This window comes from Rhinolophus ferrumequinum, chromosome 3, assembly GCF_004115265.2.
Source record: "Rhinolophus ferrumequinum isolate MPI-CBG mRhiFer1 chromosome 3, mRhiFer1_v1.p, whole genome shotgun sequence".
In the NCBI taxonomy this organism is placed as follows: Eukaryota; Metazoa; Chordata; class Mammalia; order Chiroptera; family Rhinolophidae; genus Rhinolophus; species Rhinolophus ferrumequinum.
Window position 1 is genome coordinate 81,786,413 of NC_046286.1, and position 16,695 is coordinate 81,803,107.

Sequence of the window (16,695 nt, forward strand, 5' to 3'; positions counted from 1 at the left end):
GATTGCAGGTAGCAAGTGAGGTTGGTTGGCAGAAAGAAGTGGACGGCAGTTCGCAGATATTGTGGCTCCTGCTTCCTGTGTCTCCAACCCAGACGCCAGCAAGAATATAGTGGTATACTCCCCTATCTATGGCTCCGTGGGTGTTCCTTTTTGGCCTCACAATATCCTGCGTTCTTATGTGGGGAGCGGGAGCAGAGACCCCGCAGGCCACTCTGCATGACACCAAGACACATCATAATTAAAATGGCAAAGGTAGCCCTTCCTGTCGCCGCAGTAGCCATGGCGTCCATGAGTTTACTGCAGCGGGTTTCGGTCACTGCGGTGGCAGCTCTGTCTGGCCGTTGCCTTGGCACTCGACTCGGATTCGGGGGCTTCCTCACGTGAGGCGTTCTGAAGACTATGGCTCCTGTGCGACATAGTGGAAACCATGGGAAAAGATTGCTTATCATCAAACCTTCTGGATTCTATGACAAGCGTTTTCTGAGTTTACTGAAATTCTACGTTTTGTTGACTGGGGTTCCAGTAGTAATTGGCATAACTCTGGTGAATATATTCATCGGTGAAGCTGAGTTAGCAGAAATTCCAGAAGGCTATATCCCAGAACATGGGAATATTTCAAGCATCCTATATCAAGATGGATTGCCCGAACTTTATATGATAGTCCTGAAAAGAATTATGAAAGAACAATGGCTATCCTTCAAATTGAAGCTGAAAAGGCTGAATTGCGGTTACAGGAGCTGGAAGTACAAAGACTAATGCGTGCGAGAGGAGATGGTCCCTGGTATCAGTATCCAACCATTGATAAGGAGCTTATTGATCATGCTCCAAAAGCAAGTCCTGACAACTAGTCTTTTTATTTCTCTAAATACAAAGTATATTCTCTTTATGGGAAAATAAATTAATAAATATATTCTGTATTTTTGCTCACTGTGGTGAATAAAAGATCCGCTTCCACTGCTCTGTTTCTCAAAATAAATAAATAAATAAATAAAGTAAATAAAATCGCAAAGGTTAGACAAAGAGAAAATCCTAAAAGCAACAAGAGAAAAGCAGTTAGTTATCTACAAGGGAGCTCCCATATGACTATCAGCTGATTTCTCAACAGAAACTTTGCAGGTCAGAATGGATTGGCAAGAAATATTCAAAGTGATGATAAACAAGGACCTACAACAAAGGGTACTGTACCCAGCAAGGCTGTCATTTAAAATTGAAGGACAGATAAAGAGGTTCCCAGAAAAGAAAAAGGTAAGGAGTTCACCACTACCAAACTAGTATTACAAGGAATGTTAGAGGGACTTCTTTAAGGTGAGGGGGAGGGGGAAAGATAAAAAATATGAATAATAAAATGGCAATAATTACGTATCCATCAACAATTGCTTTCAATGTAAGTGGATTAAATGCTCCAATCAAAAGACATAGGAGAGGTGAATGGATAAGAAAACAAAGCCCTTACATATGCTGCCTACAAGAGACTCACTTCAGATTGAAAGACACACACAGACTGAAAGTAAAGTGATGGAAAAAAATGTTTCCTGAAAATGGAAACAATAAAAACCAAGAAAATCTGGAGTAGCAATACTTGTACCAGACAAAATAGACTTTAAAACAAAGGCTATAACAAGAGACAAAGAAGGACCCCGAAATACCACTTCCTGGTAATTATCTGAAGAAACCCAAACGCTACTTCCAGGAGACGTGTACATCCATATGTTCATTGCAGCACTGTTTACAATGGCCAAGATGTGAAAGCAGCCTGGGCGCCTGTTGATAGAAGAATGGATGAAGAGGAGGTGGTACATATATACAGTGGAATGTTGCTCAGCCAGGGAAGGGAATGGGTTCTTGCATCTGTGGTGGCATGGATGGACCTGGAGGGTATTGTGCTGAGCGAAGTATGTCAGACAGAGAAAGACATATGCAATGTAGTATCGCTTATATATGTAATCTAAAGAACAAAGTAGACAAACCAAACAGAAACAGACTCATAGATACAGAGAACATTTTGATGGCTACCAGATGGTGGGGTTGAGGAGGTGTGTGAAAAAGGGGAAAGAATTAAGAAGTACAAGTTGGTTGTTACAAAGTAGTCATGGGGATGTAGGGTATAGCATAAGGAATATAGTCAATAATATTGTTATAACTACATATGGTGTCAGATGGGTACCAGATTTACTGGGGTGACAGATGGAAGGGGGTTGGGGGGACAGGGTGAAACAGGTGAAGGGATTAAGAAGTACACATTGGTAGTTACAAAATAATCATGGGGATGTAAAATACAGCATAGGGAATGTAGTCAATAATACAGTAATGACTATGTATAATGCCAGGTGGGTACTAGAACAACCAGTCAGGGGGATCACTTCTTAAATTATATAAATGTCTAATCATATGCTGTACACCTAAAATTAATACAGAATAGTACTGAATGTCAACTGTAACTGGAAAATTAAAAGGAGGGGGAAGCTGAAGGGCAACATGTGGTCTAACTTCCCAGGTATAAAACAAAGTCAGGGGATGTGATGTACAGCATGGGGAATATCATCAATACTATGGTGACGCGGGGTACGGTGTCAGACGGTTGCTGCACTTACCATGGTGATCACTTCTTTAGGTATCTAAATGTTGAATAACTATGGTGTACCCCTGAAACTCATATAATATTGTACGCTAACTATATTTTTAATAAAAATCTTTAGAAAAAAAATCCACGTACTTATTCAGTCATAAAGACAAAAAATGGTGTTTTATATGCAGAATATTGGATGCAATTCCTTTCCTGCCTCATCGAGGCAATCTATTTTATAAAAGTGCTTTTTTACATTATTTTAGTTATTTTCCTTATCGTACATGTACATATTTCATAACATACCAGGTACTTCTAGGAAACAAGAACAATTTCCAAATGGAATCATGACATTAAAGAGAATTAAAAGTGGTTTTAAGAAACCTTTAGGACCACATAAATGTTGCAATTTTAGACAAAAGAGTTCAGTTTCCAGGGAGTGACTGCAGGATGTGCCCATGAGACGACACCTTGGCAGTCTTTACTGGCTGCTTTTTCAACAAAGGCTGATGAGTTTCCGTCTTTACTTGGGAACTTGACAGTTAATACTCTGGCTTTCCAGGCTCCCATGTCCTGTGCCTAGAGTCATTCAGGTGAAGCTCTGCGTGATGAAATATCAGAGAAGAGGCTACGAGACGCAGGAGTCCCCAGGGTTTGCTTCACTTTAGGGCCTGTTTCATGACGCACGTATTTCCCTTCTTGTTTATGTTTCTTCCTTGATGTAGCTGGGCCTCTGTTTCCGCTTCTGTAAAATGGACATACTAATTTCTCCCTCGTGTGATAGTTTTGAGGAATAAAGATGTTCGAATGAATAAAGTGCCTGCACAGTTTATTGCCAATAGATAGTACTAAACAAATGACAGCTAAAAATAATGAAAAATTTAAAATAATATAATGTGATTAACCACTGGAGTTAGAAAATCTGTCTTATATATCCCATGTGATACACACCCTTTTTCAAATCTTGAATATAGTTGCAGCAGGCTCCAATGCATAAATTTATTCTTACTTCATATACCTAAACCTAGGGTCCCTTGGATCAATATGGAAGAGCCAGCAAAACTTTATTTTATTACCGGGGCCCAGATCTCTTTTTCTGTTTTAAAAATGGAACTGCAGGATCCAGGAAAAGCTTAAAAATACACAGGACTCTCTTCACTTGTACCAATATACCTTCCCATTTCTTTCGATTCCATCCCATAACAGTCAGATTTTGTGTGAATAAAGGAACAAGCGAGTGTCCTCCCTTATAATCTCCATCGTGCCTGTCCTCAGCTCTGAATTATGAGAGTTCTTTTCCAGTAAGTTTGACCTCTTCTCTACCCTTTCCTACTGCTAGCCAAAGCTTGTCTTACCGTCTCTCTGACGATATTAAAATTTCACAGAGCCTCTGGGATTTTAAATATCTCATTCGAGGATCATTTTGATATTGAGGTTGAGTTAGATTTTAAGTAAATAAACTTTCTAATTAGTGGTTCTGTGTTTTTAAACTCCTTTGGATATTTTCTTTTCTCCAGAAAAGTATTATTTAGTTCACTGTCATTACATTTTACTTTACATTCTAATTCTCTTATTAATCGGTAATACTGAGCAAAGAGTACAACGCACAGAATGTTGAGAAATGAAATATTGTTCATTAATAATATATAATAATTAAACTGTATTCTTATTTCCTTGAGGTAGTTCTAGAAGGCAAACAGAGGTTAGTTTAAGTTTGTGTTCCCTCAACATTTACGTGGGACCGACTTGTCAGCAGAGTTCTATTTTGGTGACTGTGGGAAATCACCAAAAATATGGAAAAAATGACCCCTACACACTGAGTGACTAATGTAAAAAAATGAGTGGGGACTTTCAAGAGATCTTGTTGTCCAGATTCCCTATTTCTAGGTTTGTCTATAGTTGTGTCAATAAACAAGCAGTGTAACTCTGTTTTCTCCTATCTGTGGATTGGGAGACACTAGTGTTCAAACACCTCACTGGGTTATTCCAGAGGGAATGAAGAATAATGGTGTGTGTGTGTGTGTGTGTGTGTACACACTTCACCATGATCTATAAAACTTCCAGCATCTTTAACAAAGGAACTTCATCCCACCTTTCTGGCCTCTGGTATTAGAGTTACCTGTGTGAAGATGGCCTTGAATCAGGGGTAAAGGCCACCTTAGTGAATTAAAGTTGTGTTTTTAATGTTTGATGTACAGTGAAGAAACGTGTCAACTACTGAAAAGGATTCCGTCTTCTGGTGAGCTCCTCCGTGGGCCCCGCAGGCGTGTGGGGGCAGGGCCGGCAGCAGGTTCTTCCTGGCCATCGGGGCCGAGGATGTGGAAGGGGCACTCCCGGCAAACAAGTCAGGCCTCCGGTAATGAAATGTGACAGTGTTCCCACTGGTGGGAGGCCGCTGGGGACAGGGCCAAGAGAGTACTGGTAGTTAGGGAAGGATTTGCATAATTACATTCACCTGAGGGGCTCCATTTACCCAACAATGGGTCTCATTGTGGTAAAGGCAGCAGCTGGCCATACTGTTAGAACAATATGAGCCCTGGCCTTGTTCTTCCAAAACAAATGCTTGGACTCTAAAAAAATGACAATTAGCATTTTGAATGCTATATAATTATTAATAGAATGAATGTTAGCATGATGTGCAATAGTCTATTTTATGAGGCATGTATTTATATGTAATGCATGTATTACTTCATATGATAGTAGGGTTATAGACTCTTAATAATTCCACATTTATATATCCACTAACTGTGGATATAGCCTCATGTGATATATTAATATATGTATGAATATATGTATGAATATATATGAATATATGAATATATGTATACTGTATACAGCCTCATGTTATATATGAATATATACACATATATGTTAACATGTCTATACGTAAGTGTTAACATGTCCATGAACAGAGTGAGATGACCCTTGAAATATGTTTTCTCCTAATGTTTGAAAGAGAATGATGTATTGAAGGCTTTTTCTGTGCAGGGTACTTACTGTTTCAAGTTCCAGTACAGTGTCTTTTGTACTTTGACTCCAAAAGCTTACAATAAATTTGAGAGATGCTAATCCGACTTAGAGAGGAGGCGCTTGATGGAAGAGGCTGCAGTGCTCACACAAGGCCATGTTCCATGGCTGGGGGCATGTTTGCCTAAGACTCCAAATAGACAGTGGCGATATGAGGACAGCAAATACTGTGCCCGGCTTATTTCCTGGTAGTGCCCACATTTACATTAAAAAGGGAGGTGCAGCGGGTGGAGGTTGAGTAGGTTTAGAGGCAATTCGTTTTACTATGCCAGGTAATTGTTACATTTTGTCCCTCAAATTTAGAGCACAGGAGGTATTTCCAAGGGGAAAAAAAACCACTAATGGTGTTTGCCTGTTCTCAGCTTTAATTAAGTACACATTTAAAATATCATTTTGTAAGCATAGAAACATCCACATTTCTTTTCAGCGTTATACTGAAAAGGAGGGAAATATTGGGGCACTTCAAATGGGAAGGACCCAGGCTCCTCTTTTGAAACTCAAGTTGTGCCTCCCTAATGTAAAAAAGAGGTATTTGCTTTGGCAACTTCCTTTTTTTTTTTTTTTTTTTAATTTTATTGGGGACTACTGGAGGAAAGTGTGTTTCTCCAGGGCCCATCAGCTGCAAGTCATTGTCCTTTCAATCTAGCTGTGATGGGCGCAGCCCCAGCTCCAATCCAGTCACCATTTTCAATCTTTAGTTGTACGGGGCGCAGCCCAATCATCCCATGCGGGAATTGAACCAGCAACCTTGTTGCTGAGAGCTCGTGCTCTAACAAACTGAGCCATCCAGCCACCCCAGCAACTTCCTGACTTTCTGATAAGATATAGAAGCTAGAAGCAAGCAAGGGTCCAAAGCCAGGAGAAGGTCTGCTTGGCTTTGGCTCTGTCCTTGTCTTCCAGGGATGGCGTCCTGAAGAAAGACAGACTCACTGGTTTTTAACATCCTTCAACAGCAAGGGTTGGGAATTACAAGGGAAAGAGATTTTGCTGCTGTGGAGAATGCTTACTGTGAGGGAGACGAGGATGACAAAATGGCCGGATGGATGACAGGCTCTGTGAGAGGTGTGTACCTGCAGGAAGCCTCAGGAGGACCCCTAGCTCAGGCCGTCACCATTTTTCATGAATGGGCCACCCATCCCAATCTCTGCCCTGTCAACCCACCACCACCTTGCCACCAATGTGAGCTTTCTAAAACAAAAAGCACTTCCTTGAAACTCTCCTCGTCCTTATAGCCCATGGCAGCGGTCCCCAAGCCTGGTGGCAACAAAACCAGCTGGATGTGACTCTATCCCAAACCTTCAGAAACAGAATTCTCAGGGGCAGACAGACACAGAAAGGAAATCTGTGTCTGTCTGAAAATTAATATTTTACTTTTCAAGTGCTCCAGCTTTTTGGAATCAGAGGAATACAGAAGCGTGCCATCCTCAATGCCATTTTGTTCAAAGTTATTTCATTATAACGTTGAGATACCATAGGAACTTAAATTTTATTTGTATCAATTAGTGTCATGCAGGGTGTCAGGCGGCGTCTCTGCTCCCACTCCCCACATAAGAACGCAGGACATGGTGAGGCCAAAAAGGAACACCCAAGAAGCCATAGATAGGGGAGTCACACCACTATATTCTCGCTGGCGGCATCCGCCTCTCTGCAATCCGCAATCCACAATCTGCGCTTGCCAGCCCCCATTTTCTTGCTAGCCCCCATTTTCTGCTAGCGTAGCCACGGCAGTTATATTATTGGCCAATGGCTCACTGGTTACAGCTGACGGCCAACTAGCCACAGCTGATGGCCATCCAATCACAGTTGCTGGCCATTTACTACCTTAGTGAGCACCTTTCCACGTGAGGGCGAGAGCCTGGAAACTGCACTCCTGGCTCTGTCCCCACAATTAGACTATGGCAAAATTGGTTTACTTATACGTCGTTTCACTTAAAGTTGCAGAACCTGTGGACAACGTTAAATGAGGACTTACTGTAACTCCAACCACATGAAAGAACTCAAGCTTCTATGATATGTATTTTCAAAGGAATTTCGTTTCCCTCCTAAATGCCTCTGAGGATTCCTGGGCTAAAGGGGAGAAGTTCCTCAGACTTTCCTCATTTTTTCCTCTTTCCATTACCCCAAATCAGATCTCCTGCCTTCAACTTTTTCCTTTGATCAGTGTGACAGTCTCCCTGTCCTTTTTCTCACTTGATCTCATCCTTCTTTCTCAGGGCACCACCACGACCACCAGACTGACTAACTAGTGGATAATAAGTCTTAACTAATGAATGGGAAACACTGAAGACAAAGAAAACTAGGAAACAAGGTAATATTCAATATCAGGCACCACTGCTCCTAAAATGACTTGGCCCTTCCCACCATTAGAGAAGTAACCGGGTGTTTATCACTGTCCTTATGCCCTGACCTTATCCGCCCCCTGCCCCAGAGATCCTTTTCCCCATCTTTTTGTCCCTCCTCTCCCCCAGTTTCAAGTTCCTTCCTGCTATCAACTGAAAGTTTGTGTTTCCCCAAATTTGTATGTTGAAACTCTATCCCCTAATGTAATGAACATTTGGAGGTGGGGCCTTTGGGAGGTGATCAGGGTTAGATGCGGTTGTGAGGATCGGGTTCCCATGATGGAATCAGTGCCCTTGTAAGGAGAGGAAAGACCAGAGTTCTCTGTCTCTTCCATGTGAGAATACGGCAAGAAGGCAGTCATCTACAAACCAGGAAGAGGGAATCACCAGGAAATAAATCCGTTGACACCTTGATCTTACACATCCCAGCCTGTAGAACTATGAGAAATAAATGTTTGTTGTTTAATAAATGCCTGTAGTTTTCTCTACATTGTCAGATGTTTTAAATTGTGAATATCTCCCTTGCTACAACATTAAAAGTGATTCTTTCCAAGTGATTCTCATGGAGCCAGCTCCCTGACAGTGAATGAAACCACGGCTTTCCACTCTGTGGAAGGAAGATCCCTCTGGGCACCCTGTCCACCTGGGGGAGTCCTGTTGACCTCAGAAGAATTTTTTGCTCCCTGAAGCTTTCTGTAACTCCACCCAAAGTTTTTCCTTTTGTCACTGTCATGCAGGGACTCAGCTCCTGCTCCCCGCACAAGAATGCAGGATATGGTGAGGCCAAAAAGGAACAACCATGGAGCCCTAGATAGAAGAGTCATACCATTATATTCTCGATGGTGGCTGATTGAGACCCAAAAGCAAACATCCTCCAGTACCCCAATGAGGGGTCTTCCTGTACCCCAGTCTCGCTGACAGCCAGGCGAGACACAGGAGTGGATTTGCAACCCGCCATCCACGCTTGCTAACCCCACTTGCCAGCCGCAATCCGCCGTCCGCTTCCCTACCAACCAACCAACCAACCCCCTACCGTAGCCACGCCAGTTATATTAGTGGCTAATGGCTAACCGGTAACAGCTGATGGCCACCCAGCCACAGTGGATGGCCATCTGATTACAGCTGATGGCCATCTAATAACCGTGCCAGCACCTTTCCATGTGAGGCCGAGAGCCTGGAAACTGGTCTCTGAGACTCTGTCCCCACAGTCACACTGCTATACTTTGTACCTATCAATATGAAAGCCTTCATTGTGTGGTAATGGGATTTGGGGGTTGTCACTTCAGACAACCCCCAAACTGGGCCAAGAGTACCTTGAGGGAAAATCTAGCTCCTTATGGTATCTTTGGCATCCAACATGCCAAACTGTCTTGTGTTTACAGAATGAAATAAGATGTGGAATGATAAGTATGAGTTGGATTGGGAAATTAGGAGGTCTCTGGTGACCGTGGTCACTCCTAAAGAAATACTCACTGGGGACAGGCTGCCTTTGGGGCTTCCTCCTATGGTTATGCAGATTGGGAGCTGCACACAAGTGCTTGACTCATGGAGCTGGCATGATGGAATCTTACCCACTGTCCACTCTCCTAACCATGCCCTCTCTCCTAACTATGTCCAGTGGAAGGAGACCATTTATTTACTGGTTTACCCAGAGGGTCTCATGTTTGCAGTTTGTCAGCTGGAAGAGGCCCTTTGTGGATTCACTTGGAGGCACTGCATGTGCTAGCAGAGTCCCTGCTGCTTTGTAGCTCCCACCTCCTGAGATTGGAGTTCGTGGTTGAAACCCGACTGAGTCATTTCATTCCTTTTTCTCTGTGAATGGGGAAAACCTACCACAAAGTTAAATGAAGTACTTCAGGAGGGCCATTATTGCCACGTATTTGGAAAATGTTCAAAGAGCCCAAGATGTTTCCATAGGCACCTCAAACTCAACATATACAAAACAGAAGTCATCACCTTTCCTGGGCAGACCTGCCCCACTTTGTGTTTTCTTCAAAGGGTCCCTCTGATTGGCCAAGCTAAAAGCCTTCCTGCAGTCTATTCACAGGTCCTACTACTGGGGTCCCCTCAAAAAGCTAATTCCAATCCCCCCTTCTATTTTTCAGCCAATGCCCTGCTTCATTCAGTCCATCATCCTCTCTTGACTCAACTACCGTATGTCAGTTGTTTCTTGTCATCTGTTACATCTAGTCTTTTCTCACAAATTCATCCTCCAGATGCTCTCCAGATAACTTTCTAAAAAACAAGATTTTGTTCTGCTTAAACCCCTTATATGTCTCCTTTATACTCTCCTCCCACTGGATGAGTTCAGACTCTAGTTCGGCATACAAGTCCATTCACTTCTGTGCCAACATATCATTCTGCCCTTTTATAGCTGCTCCACACGGTGCATTAGTCAGTTTCCTGAGGGTACTGTGTTCCATCAAGCTTCCTTGGCTTTGCACATGCTGTTCTCTTAATCCGTGCCTTGTCCCCTTATCTGTCGATTTCATCCCCAGATGAATCTGAATCCCCCAAGTTCACTGTCCCTTCTCTGTATAACTGTGCACTCATAGTACTTCATGTTCACATGAAATCATTTGTTTAATCTCCCCCATAGGAACTTGACTTCATCAGAGGTGATGTGTCATTCATTTTTTTCTCTCCCCAGCGTTAACCGAAATGTCTAGCATTTATTTTGTGCAAGGTAAATGTTTGTTTAATTGAAAGTCTATCAACAGAGACATCAAGAGCTCTACCGTGGAATAACATCGCAACTACTAAGAAGAATGAATTATATGTACTCATACTGATTATAATCTCAGAGTGACATGCATGGTACACCCTATTTTTCTTTTTTGTAAAAGGTAGAAAAATAACTCTTTACATTTGTTTTTGCCTAGCTGAATACAGCAAAGCGGATGGAAGCAATTGTAAGTGCAATCCTTAGTTAACCCAGCGGCCGAGATTGGAGGGTGCAGGAAGAGTGATTTCCTTTATTAACTCTATTGTTTGACTTGTCACAAGGAGCTTATATTGCTGTATAAAACCAATTAAGAAAAATAAAAGTAAATGGTTGGTAAATAAGTAAATAGGCTTCAGGAAACAAATTTTCAGAAAAGAAAGAATATTGTTACGGTTGTGCAAACCCTAAGAAAATCTGAAGAAGAAAATCAAAATCCTCAGAACATATAATAAAGGTAGGATGATTCACTTTGTAAAGGATTCTTCTCTCCTCTGAAAGATCTCCACAGGCTCCTTTTTTAAAAAGGCAACTCCATTAAAGTGCTTATGCAGTTGTTAACAGATCATTAACTGCAGTGCTTGACAGACAGGGTGAGAAAGAGAAAGTTTTCGGAGTCAGTGCCAACTGAAGATCAATCAGAAACAAAGATAAGCTGCATTGATATTATAATGTAATTATCAGGGACTTTATTACATCGAAACAATTCAAAGTTCACACAGTTTTTTTGTGTGTTTTTTTTCCTGGAGAAAGGGCACTCAGTGGTTCAAGGAGAAGGAAAAGGCACCTAGTTTCCTGGGGTGGGGAAGATGGGCAAGGCCTGAAAGCACTGCAGTCATCTGGCAGACACAGTATCCAAGTCCTACATCTCACTAAGAAAGCAAATCCTCTTCAGGTGTCTGCCGTTAGTCAGTGAGGAGAGGTGGGTGGTAGTGGGCAGAAAAACATCTTTTTTTTTTTTTTTTTTCCCCAAATAGAAGAATAAAACAGGTAAATTAGACCTGGCAGTCATCATGAAAACAGAATAAACACTGTACCAGGAGAGTGACGTGGGCCTATCTTATACTTTTAAAGCTTATATGTCATTAAAGCAGAGGAGGATGAGAGAGCTACTTACTCATTTTAAGTATTTGATAAAAGAAAAAAAAATCAGTTGGGCTTGTACTTTACTGAATTACCACAAGCTTGTCACTAAGGGATAATTAAAAAAATTTTTTTCTACCAAAAGAAAGGAAATCAATCCATAGGCCTCTTGGGCTCCCACGCACATTTTTTATATGATAAAATCAAGTGAAAAACAATACGCACAGCCTTGAGGGTGAGACGAAGAAGAAACACACTTGACTTCTCTGAATCACATAAACCAGGGGTGGCAGACTTTTTCTGTAAAGAGCCAGATAATAAATATTTTAGGCTTTATGGGCCAAAAGATAACATCTAGAATATTATGTAACAATAATGAAAAATAGTGTTTCTACTACTTTTTTTATTGACCAAATTTAAAACTTTATTTATGGACAGTGAAATTTGAATTTCATATCACTTTCATACGTTATGACAGAGTATTCTTTAAAAAAGATTCTCAATCATTTGACAACGTAAAAAGCACTCTTAGCTCATGGGTCATACAAAAACAGGTGGTGAGCTGAATTGGCCCCTGGGCTATAGCTTGCTGACCCCAGATGTAGAACATTTCTGGGTCAGGACAAAGTTCCTTAATCAGTCAGGGCCCTACAAGCTCAAGTTGAGCTTGGGGAGGACTTCAGAATCCTTCTCAAAGCAGCAGGGCTGTCAGTGACAATGACCAGAAATGGGGAAAGGCAGTGTAGTGCAGGGGATCCTGCTGACTACGCCAAGTGTCTTGCGGGGCGTCTGGCGGGGTCTCAGCTCCCGCTCCCCACATAAGAACGCAGGACATGGCGAGGCCAAAAAGGAACACCCACGGAGCCATAAGTAGGGGAGTCACACCACTATACTCTCGCTGGCGGCTGGGTTGGAGACACAGGAACCAGGAGCAACACAATTCTCAACCCCCACCGCCCCGCCCGCAGGCCCAGCCACCATCCTCCTGCCAGCCCCCATCTTCTGCTAGCGTAGCCACGGCAGTTATATTAGTGCCCAATGGCTCACGGTTACAGCTGACGGCCAACTAGCCACAGCTGCTGGCCATTTGATCACAGTCGATGGCCATTTACTACCTGTGCCAGCACCTTTCTATGTGAGGCCGAGAGCCTGGAAACTGCTTTTTGGGGCTCTGTCCCCACAGGCAGCCTCCCTGCCATACAGTAGCCACCTCAATAGGGACGATTCAAAGATCTGGGAGCACTTGACTCAGTCCTCCATCCCCAGCCTCAGGAAGGCCAAAGGTTTGGGTTATTCCTCAACGAGCTTGCATACTTGTGTCCATTAGGTGCGGTTATGGATTTGCTTGCCCCTGTTTTCATTACTACTTGAACCAGAATGGGGCATCAGTCATTAACATTTGAAATATTTTTTTAAACAAACCGATAGAGTTTTAATTGAAGATTTGTGGAGACAAGAATGATTTACGAGACAACAGTAACAGCATCTGCCCAGATTTGTTGTTTGTGTCAATATCCTAGCCAACGTTTCCAATGGGCTTGTTTTTTAAGACCTTTTTCATCTATTATCTTATTTGATCCGTCTGTAGTCATTGGAAATAGACTTTTTAAAAAACAGTTATTATCCCATTTGTCAAAGAAGAAATTGAAGCTAAATGAGATGAAGGAACTTCCCAATCACAGAGCTGGTTAGCGGTGGAGCTGAATAGGCAGGGACAGCCTGTGCTCCTAAACACTACATGTTCTCCAGCACTTTAAGTCCATGTGAGACACGTTTGTCCTTGAAAGTCCTTTCCTCATTTCCCTGGGAATTTTCATTGGCCAGACCACCTCGTGGAGTGTCCTGGCTTCCAGCCATTTTCATGCGCCCCCTCTTCTCCCAGATTGCTCCCATGGACTCCCAGGGCCTCGATACAATTATGCAGAGTAATTTAGCTCTTGTCAGCTCATATTCCCAAACTGAGCTCTAGAAGAAGTCTTCTTTGAGAAGTAGTGTCATTGTATAGGAAGAAAGCCTTGATTGGACAATTGGATGTGGCAAGATAAGACAAGGTCTGTAACAGGGTGGAAGAAATGAAGTGCATTGGAAAATTAAAGAATTGTCTTTTCTCTCTGAGAGAGTGAGGGGCAGTGAATAGACAAGAAAGGATGAAATCAGGGTATACTGAGTTGCATGGCAGAGAAGATACAGTACTTTTTTTTTTTTTAAAGAGTTTGTATGCAGCTGTTCAGTAGGTCTTCTATGCATAAAAAGGCTTTATGAGAATATGCAGAATGTGTGAAATCAAGAAATGAAGAATTCAATGGAAACAGAAGGTAGAAAATGGATGTAAGCTTCTTGAGAATTTAAAGAAATTCTATAGACTTTCCATATTGGATATTTGGCATTGAATTTCCCACAGGATGTGCTAATGTTACCTAACTCTTTGGGAAAAGACTAACTCTACATGGGAAAATGTGAACCCACAGGGAAGAGGACAATTCTGAGTGGAGAGTAAAGAACAGAGAAAAAATAAATGTATAAAGAGCGTGAGTTGATGCTCATCTGGAAACCATATTAGAGAGGGCAGGGGAGAGATTAAAAAGAGGGCCTGAATAAGGGCAGACTGGTAGGGTTGGAAAGGATAAGATGAATATGAGAGAGATGAAGGCACTGGTTGGGGTTCAGGTGCAGGAAACAGTGAGCTCTCTGGGTATTTCAACCAGAAAGGGACATAATATAGGGAACTGAGTTTTTTTAAACCTTTTTTGCAAGGACATGAGAAGCAGACTCTAGGTGAACCTCCAGGAAGAAACAACATTGTAGAGTGGCCCATTTGGGAATAAGAAAAGTGGGGAATCTAAAGGCCACATTTCGCACTGTTGATTTCAGCAAGAGCCTGCCCTACCTGTGACAGACGCTCCTGTCCCTGCAAACAGTGGCTCCAGAGCTATGCTGTGCCTACTCCGTCTGTGACAGCAAAATGCGTATGCGCCAGCTCACACTCGCCATTCTCATCGCAGCAAGTGACTGGACTTTGGAGCACAACGGTGCTGGCCAGCAGCAACCAGCACAGAAACATTATCTTCCATCTCATTTCTGCTTCCAAATTTCACATGAACGCATCCTATTAGTGGAAACCGATCACATGAAGAACGTAGTGCCATGCCAGGTCATACTGGAAACAAAGGCAAAAGGAAACACCTGTAACACTGCATTGCATTTTAATTTTTAAACATACTCCATTAACACTATTTATCTTTCTTACTGCGTGTGTCGACCCACCTTTAAATTTTGTGTCTGAGGTACCTTATGTGCCTCACCCAAGCCATGGCATGCTTAAGAATCCTAGCTGCAAGGGAGTCTTGGAAATACAGTGTTTAGCTTTCCATCCTGTAAAGTACTGATGGCGTAGTGGAGGAGGTTGGGAAGGAGGTAGGAGGGCATCTGTGACAGTTAATTTTATGTGCCAAGTTGGCAAGGCTGTGGTGCCCAGTTGTTTGGTCAAACACCAGTCTAGATGTTGCTGTGGAAGTATTTTTCAGATGTGATTAACATTTAAATCTTTGACTAACACAGTTTACCCTCCATAACGTCAGTGGCCTCCTCTAATTGGTTAAAGGCTTTAAGAGGAAAGACTGAAGTCCCCAGAAGAGGAAGGAATTCTGCCTCCACAATTGTTTGAGCCAATCCCTTAAAATAAATCTCTCTATAACACACACACACACACACACACACACACACACACACACACACCCCTCTCTGGGTATTTCAACCAGAAAGGGACATAATGTAGGAAATTGGGTTCTTTCAAACATTTCTGGACATGTGACAGTCTCTTACACACAGATGCGTGCACACACACATACACACACACACACACACACACTATTGATCCGATTAGTTCTGTTCCTCTAGAGAACCTTGGCTAATATACTTGGAAGAGGTGGGGCAGGAAGTAGAGAGCAGGTTCACTAGACCCATCACTACTGAGGTAGAAAAAAATAAAACTCGGTTGCAGTTTCAGTGTGGACGGAGGGAAAGACAAGAGGAGACTAAGTTGATTCCCAGGTTTGCAGTATGGATGAGCAGCTGGTGCCTCCGACCGCGATAAGGAAGACAGGTACAGAAACAGACACCCCCTGAGAAAACACAGCACATGCTCAGCGTCCTCAGAAGACACAGTTGACATCTTCCAAATGCAGCCAGGCACCAGTGCATGAGATCCATCCTACACGTGTCACAAGTTATCTGGGACCGGTGATTTGGTTGTTTGCTCCTCATTCGTTCCGTTTTTCATCCATTAAATAAATATTTGTTAAGTGTCTACCAGGATCTGGTACTCTTCTAGGCTTTGCAGGTACAACGGTGAATTAAAGATGAGTTCACTTCTTTCGTGGTATTTTTTAATTTAGGAAGATATGATAAACACACACACACATAAACAGAGGAAACAGTTCCAGATAGCGATATGTGCAGTGAGGATCATGAAACAGGGCAATGTTTCATGATCATGGAGAGTGAGAGGAAGTGGGGGACACCCTGGACATGGTGTCCAGGAACCCGGATGGGCCTTAGGGTGCGGTGAAAGCTGAGCTGCTCTGTGTGTGACCCAGTTGGAATGAAAATAAAGACCTCCAGGCTTTATGTGATGTGTTATTAAAGAGAACCCAAGCACAATATGAGCGTCTGTAATGCGCTCCTTGGTTCCCGATACTGAAGAGGAGTAATTGTGACTGAATGAGCCTGAGTAAGGCAATGAACATGGCCAGCTGGACAGCAAGGGGCCAGGGCTGAGACGAAAAGCATCATCGAGATCCCGACCAGAGGCTCCCTGGGGTAACAGCAATGCCTGGGGTTGTTACATTCCCAGACTGACACGGTGCTTAGCCCAAGGTAGGTCCTCCATAAATACTGGTTGATGAATTTAGGAATTCCTTGACTGAAAATGGAGGGAGCAGCTACAGCAGAGCCAGGTAGCC

At 42.7% G+C, this 16,695-nt stretch overlaps 1 protein-coding gene and 1 pseudogene across 1 annotated transcript in view; one reads left to right on the forward strand and one right to left on the reverse strand.

Moving 5' to 3' along the window:
• Positions 1-264: 264 nt before the first annotated feature.
• On the forward strand, positions 265-941 carry LOC117020444 (NADH dehydrogenase [ubiquinone] 1 beta subcomplex subunit 5, mitochondrial-like; annotated as a pseudogene).
• A 12,208-nt stretch (positions 942-13,149) lies between these two features.
• AHI1 (Abelson helper integration site 1) overlaps positions 13,150-16,695 on the reverse strand; it is a 188,393-nt gene continuing 184,847 nt past the window's right edge. The window contains exon 27 of the transcript XR_004422643.1: positions 13,150-14,891. The gene's annotated coding sequence lies outside the window, so the exon portion shown is untranslated. The remainder of the gene's footprint in view (positions 14,892-16,695) is intronic.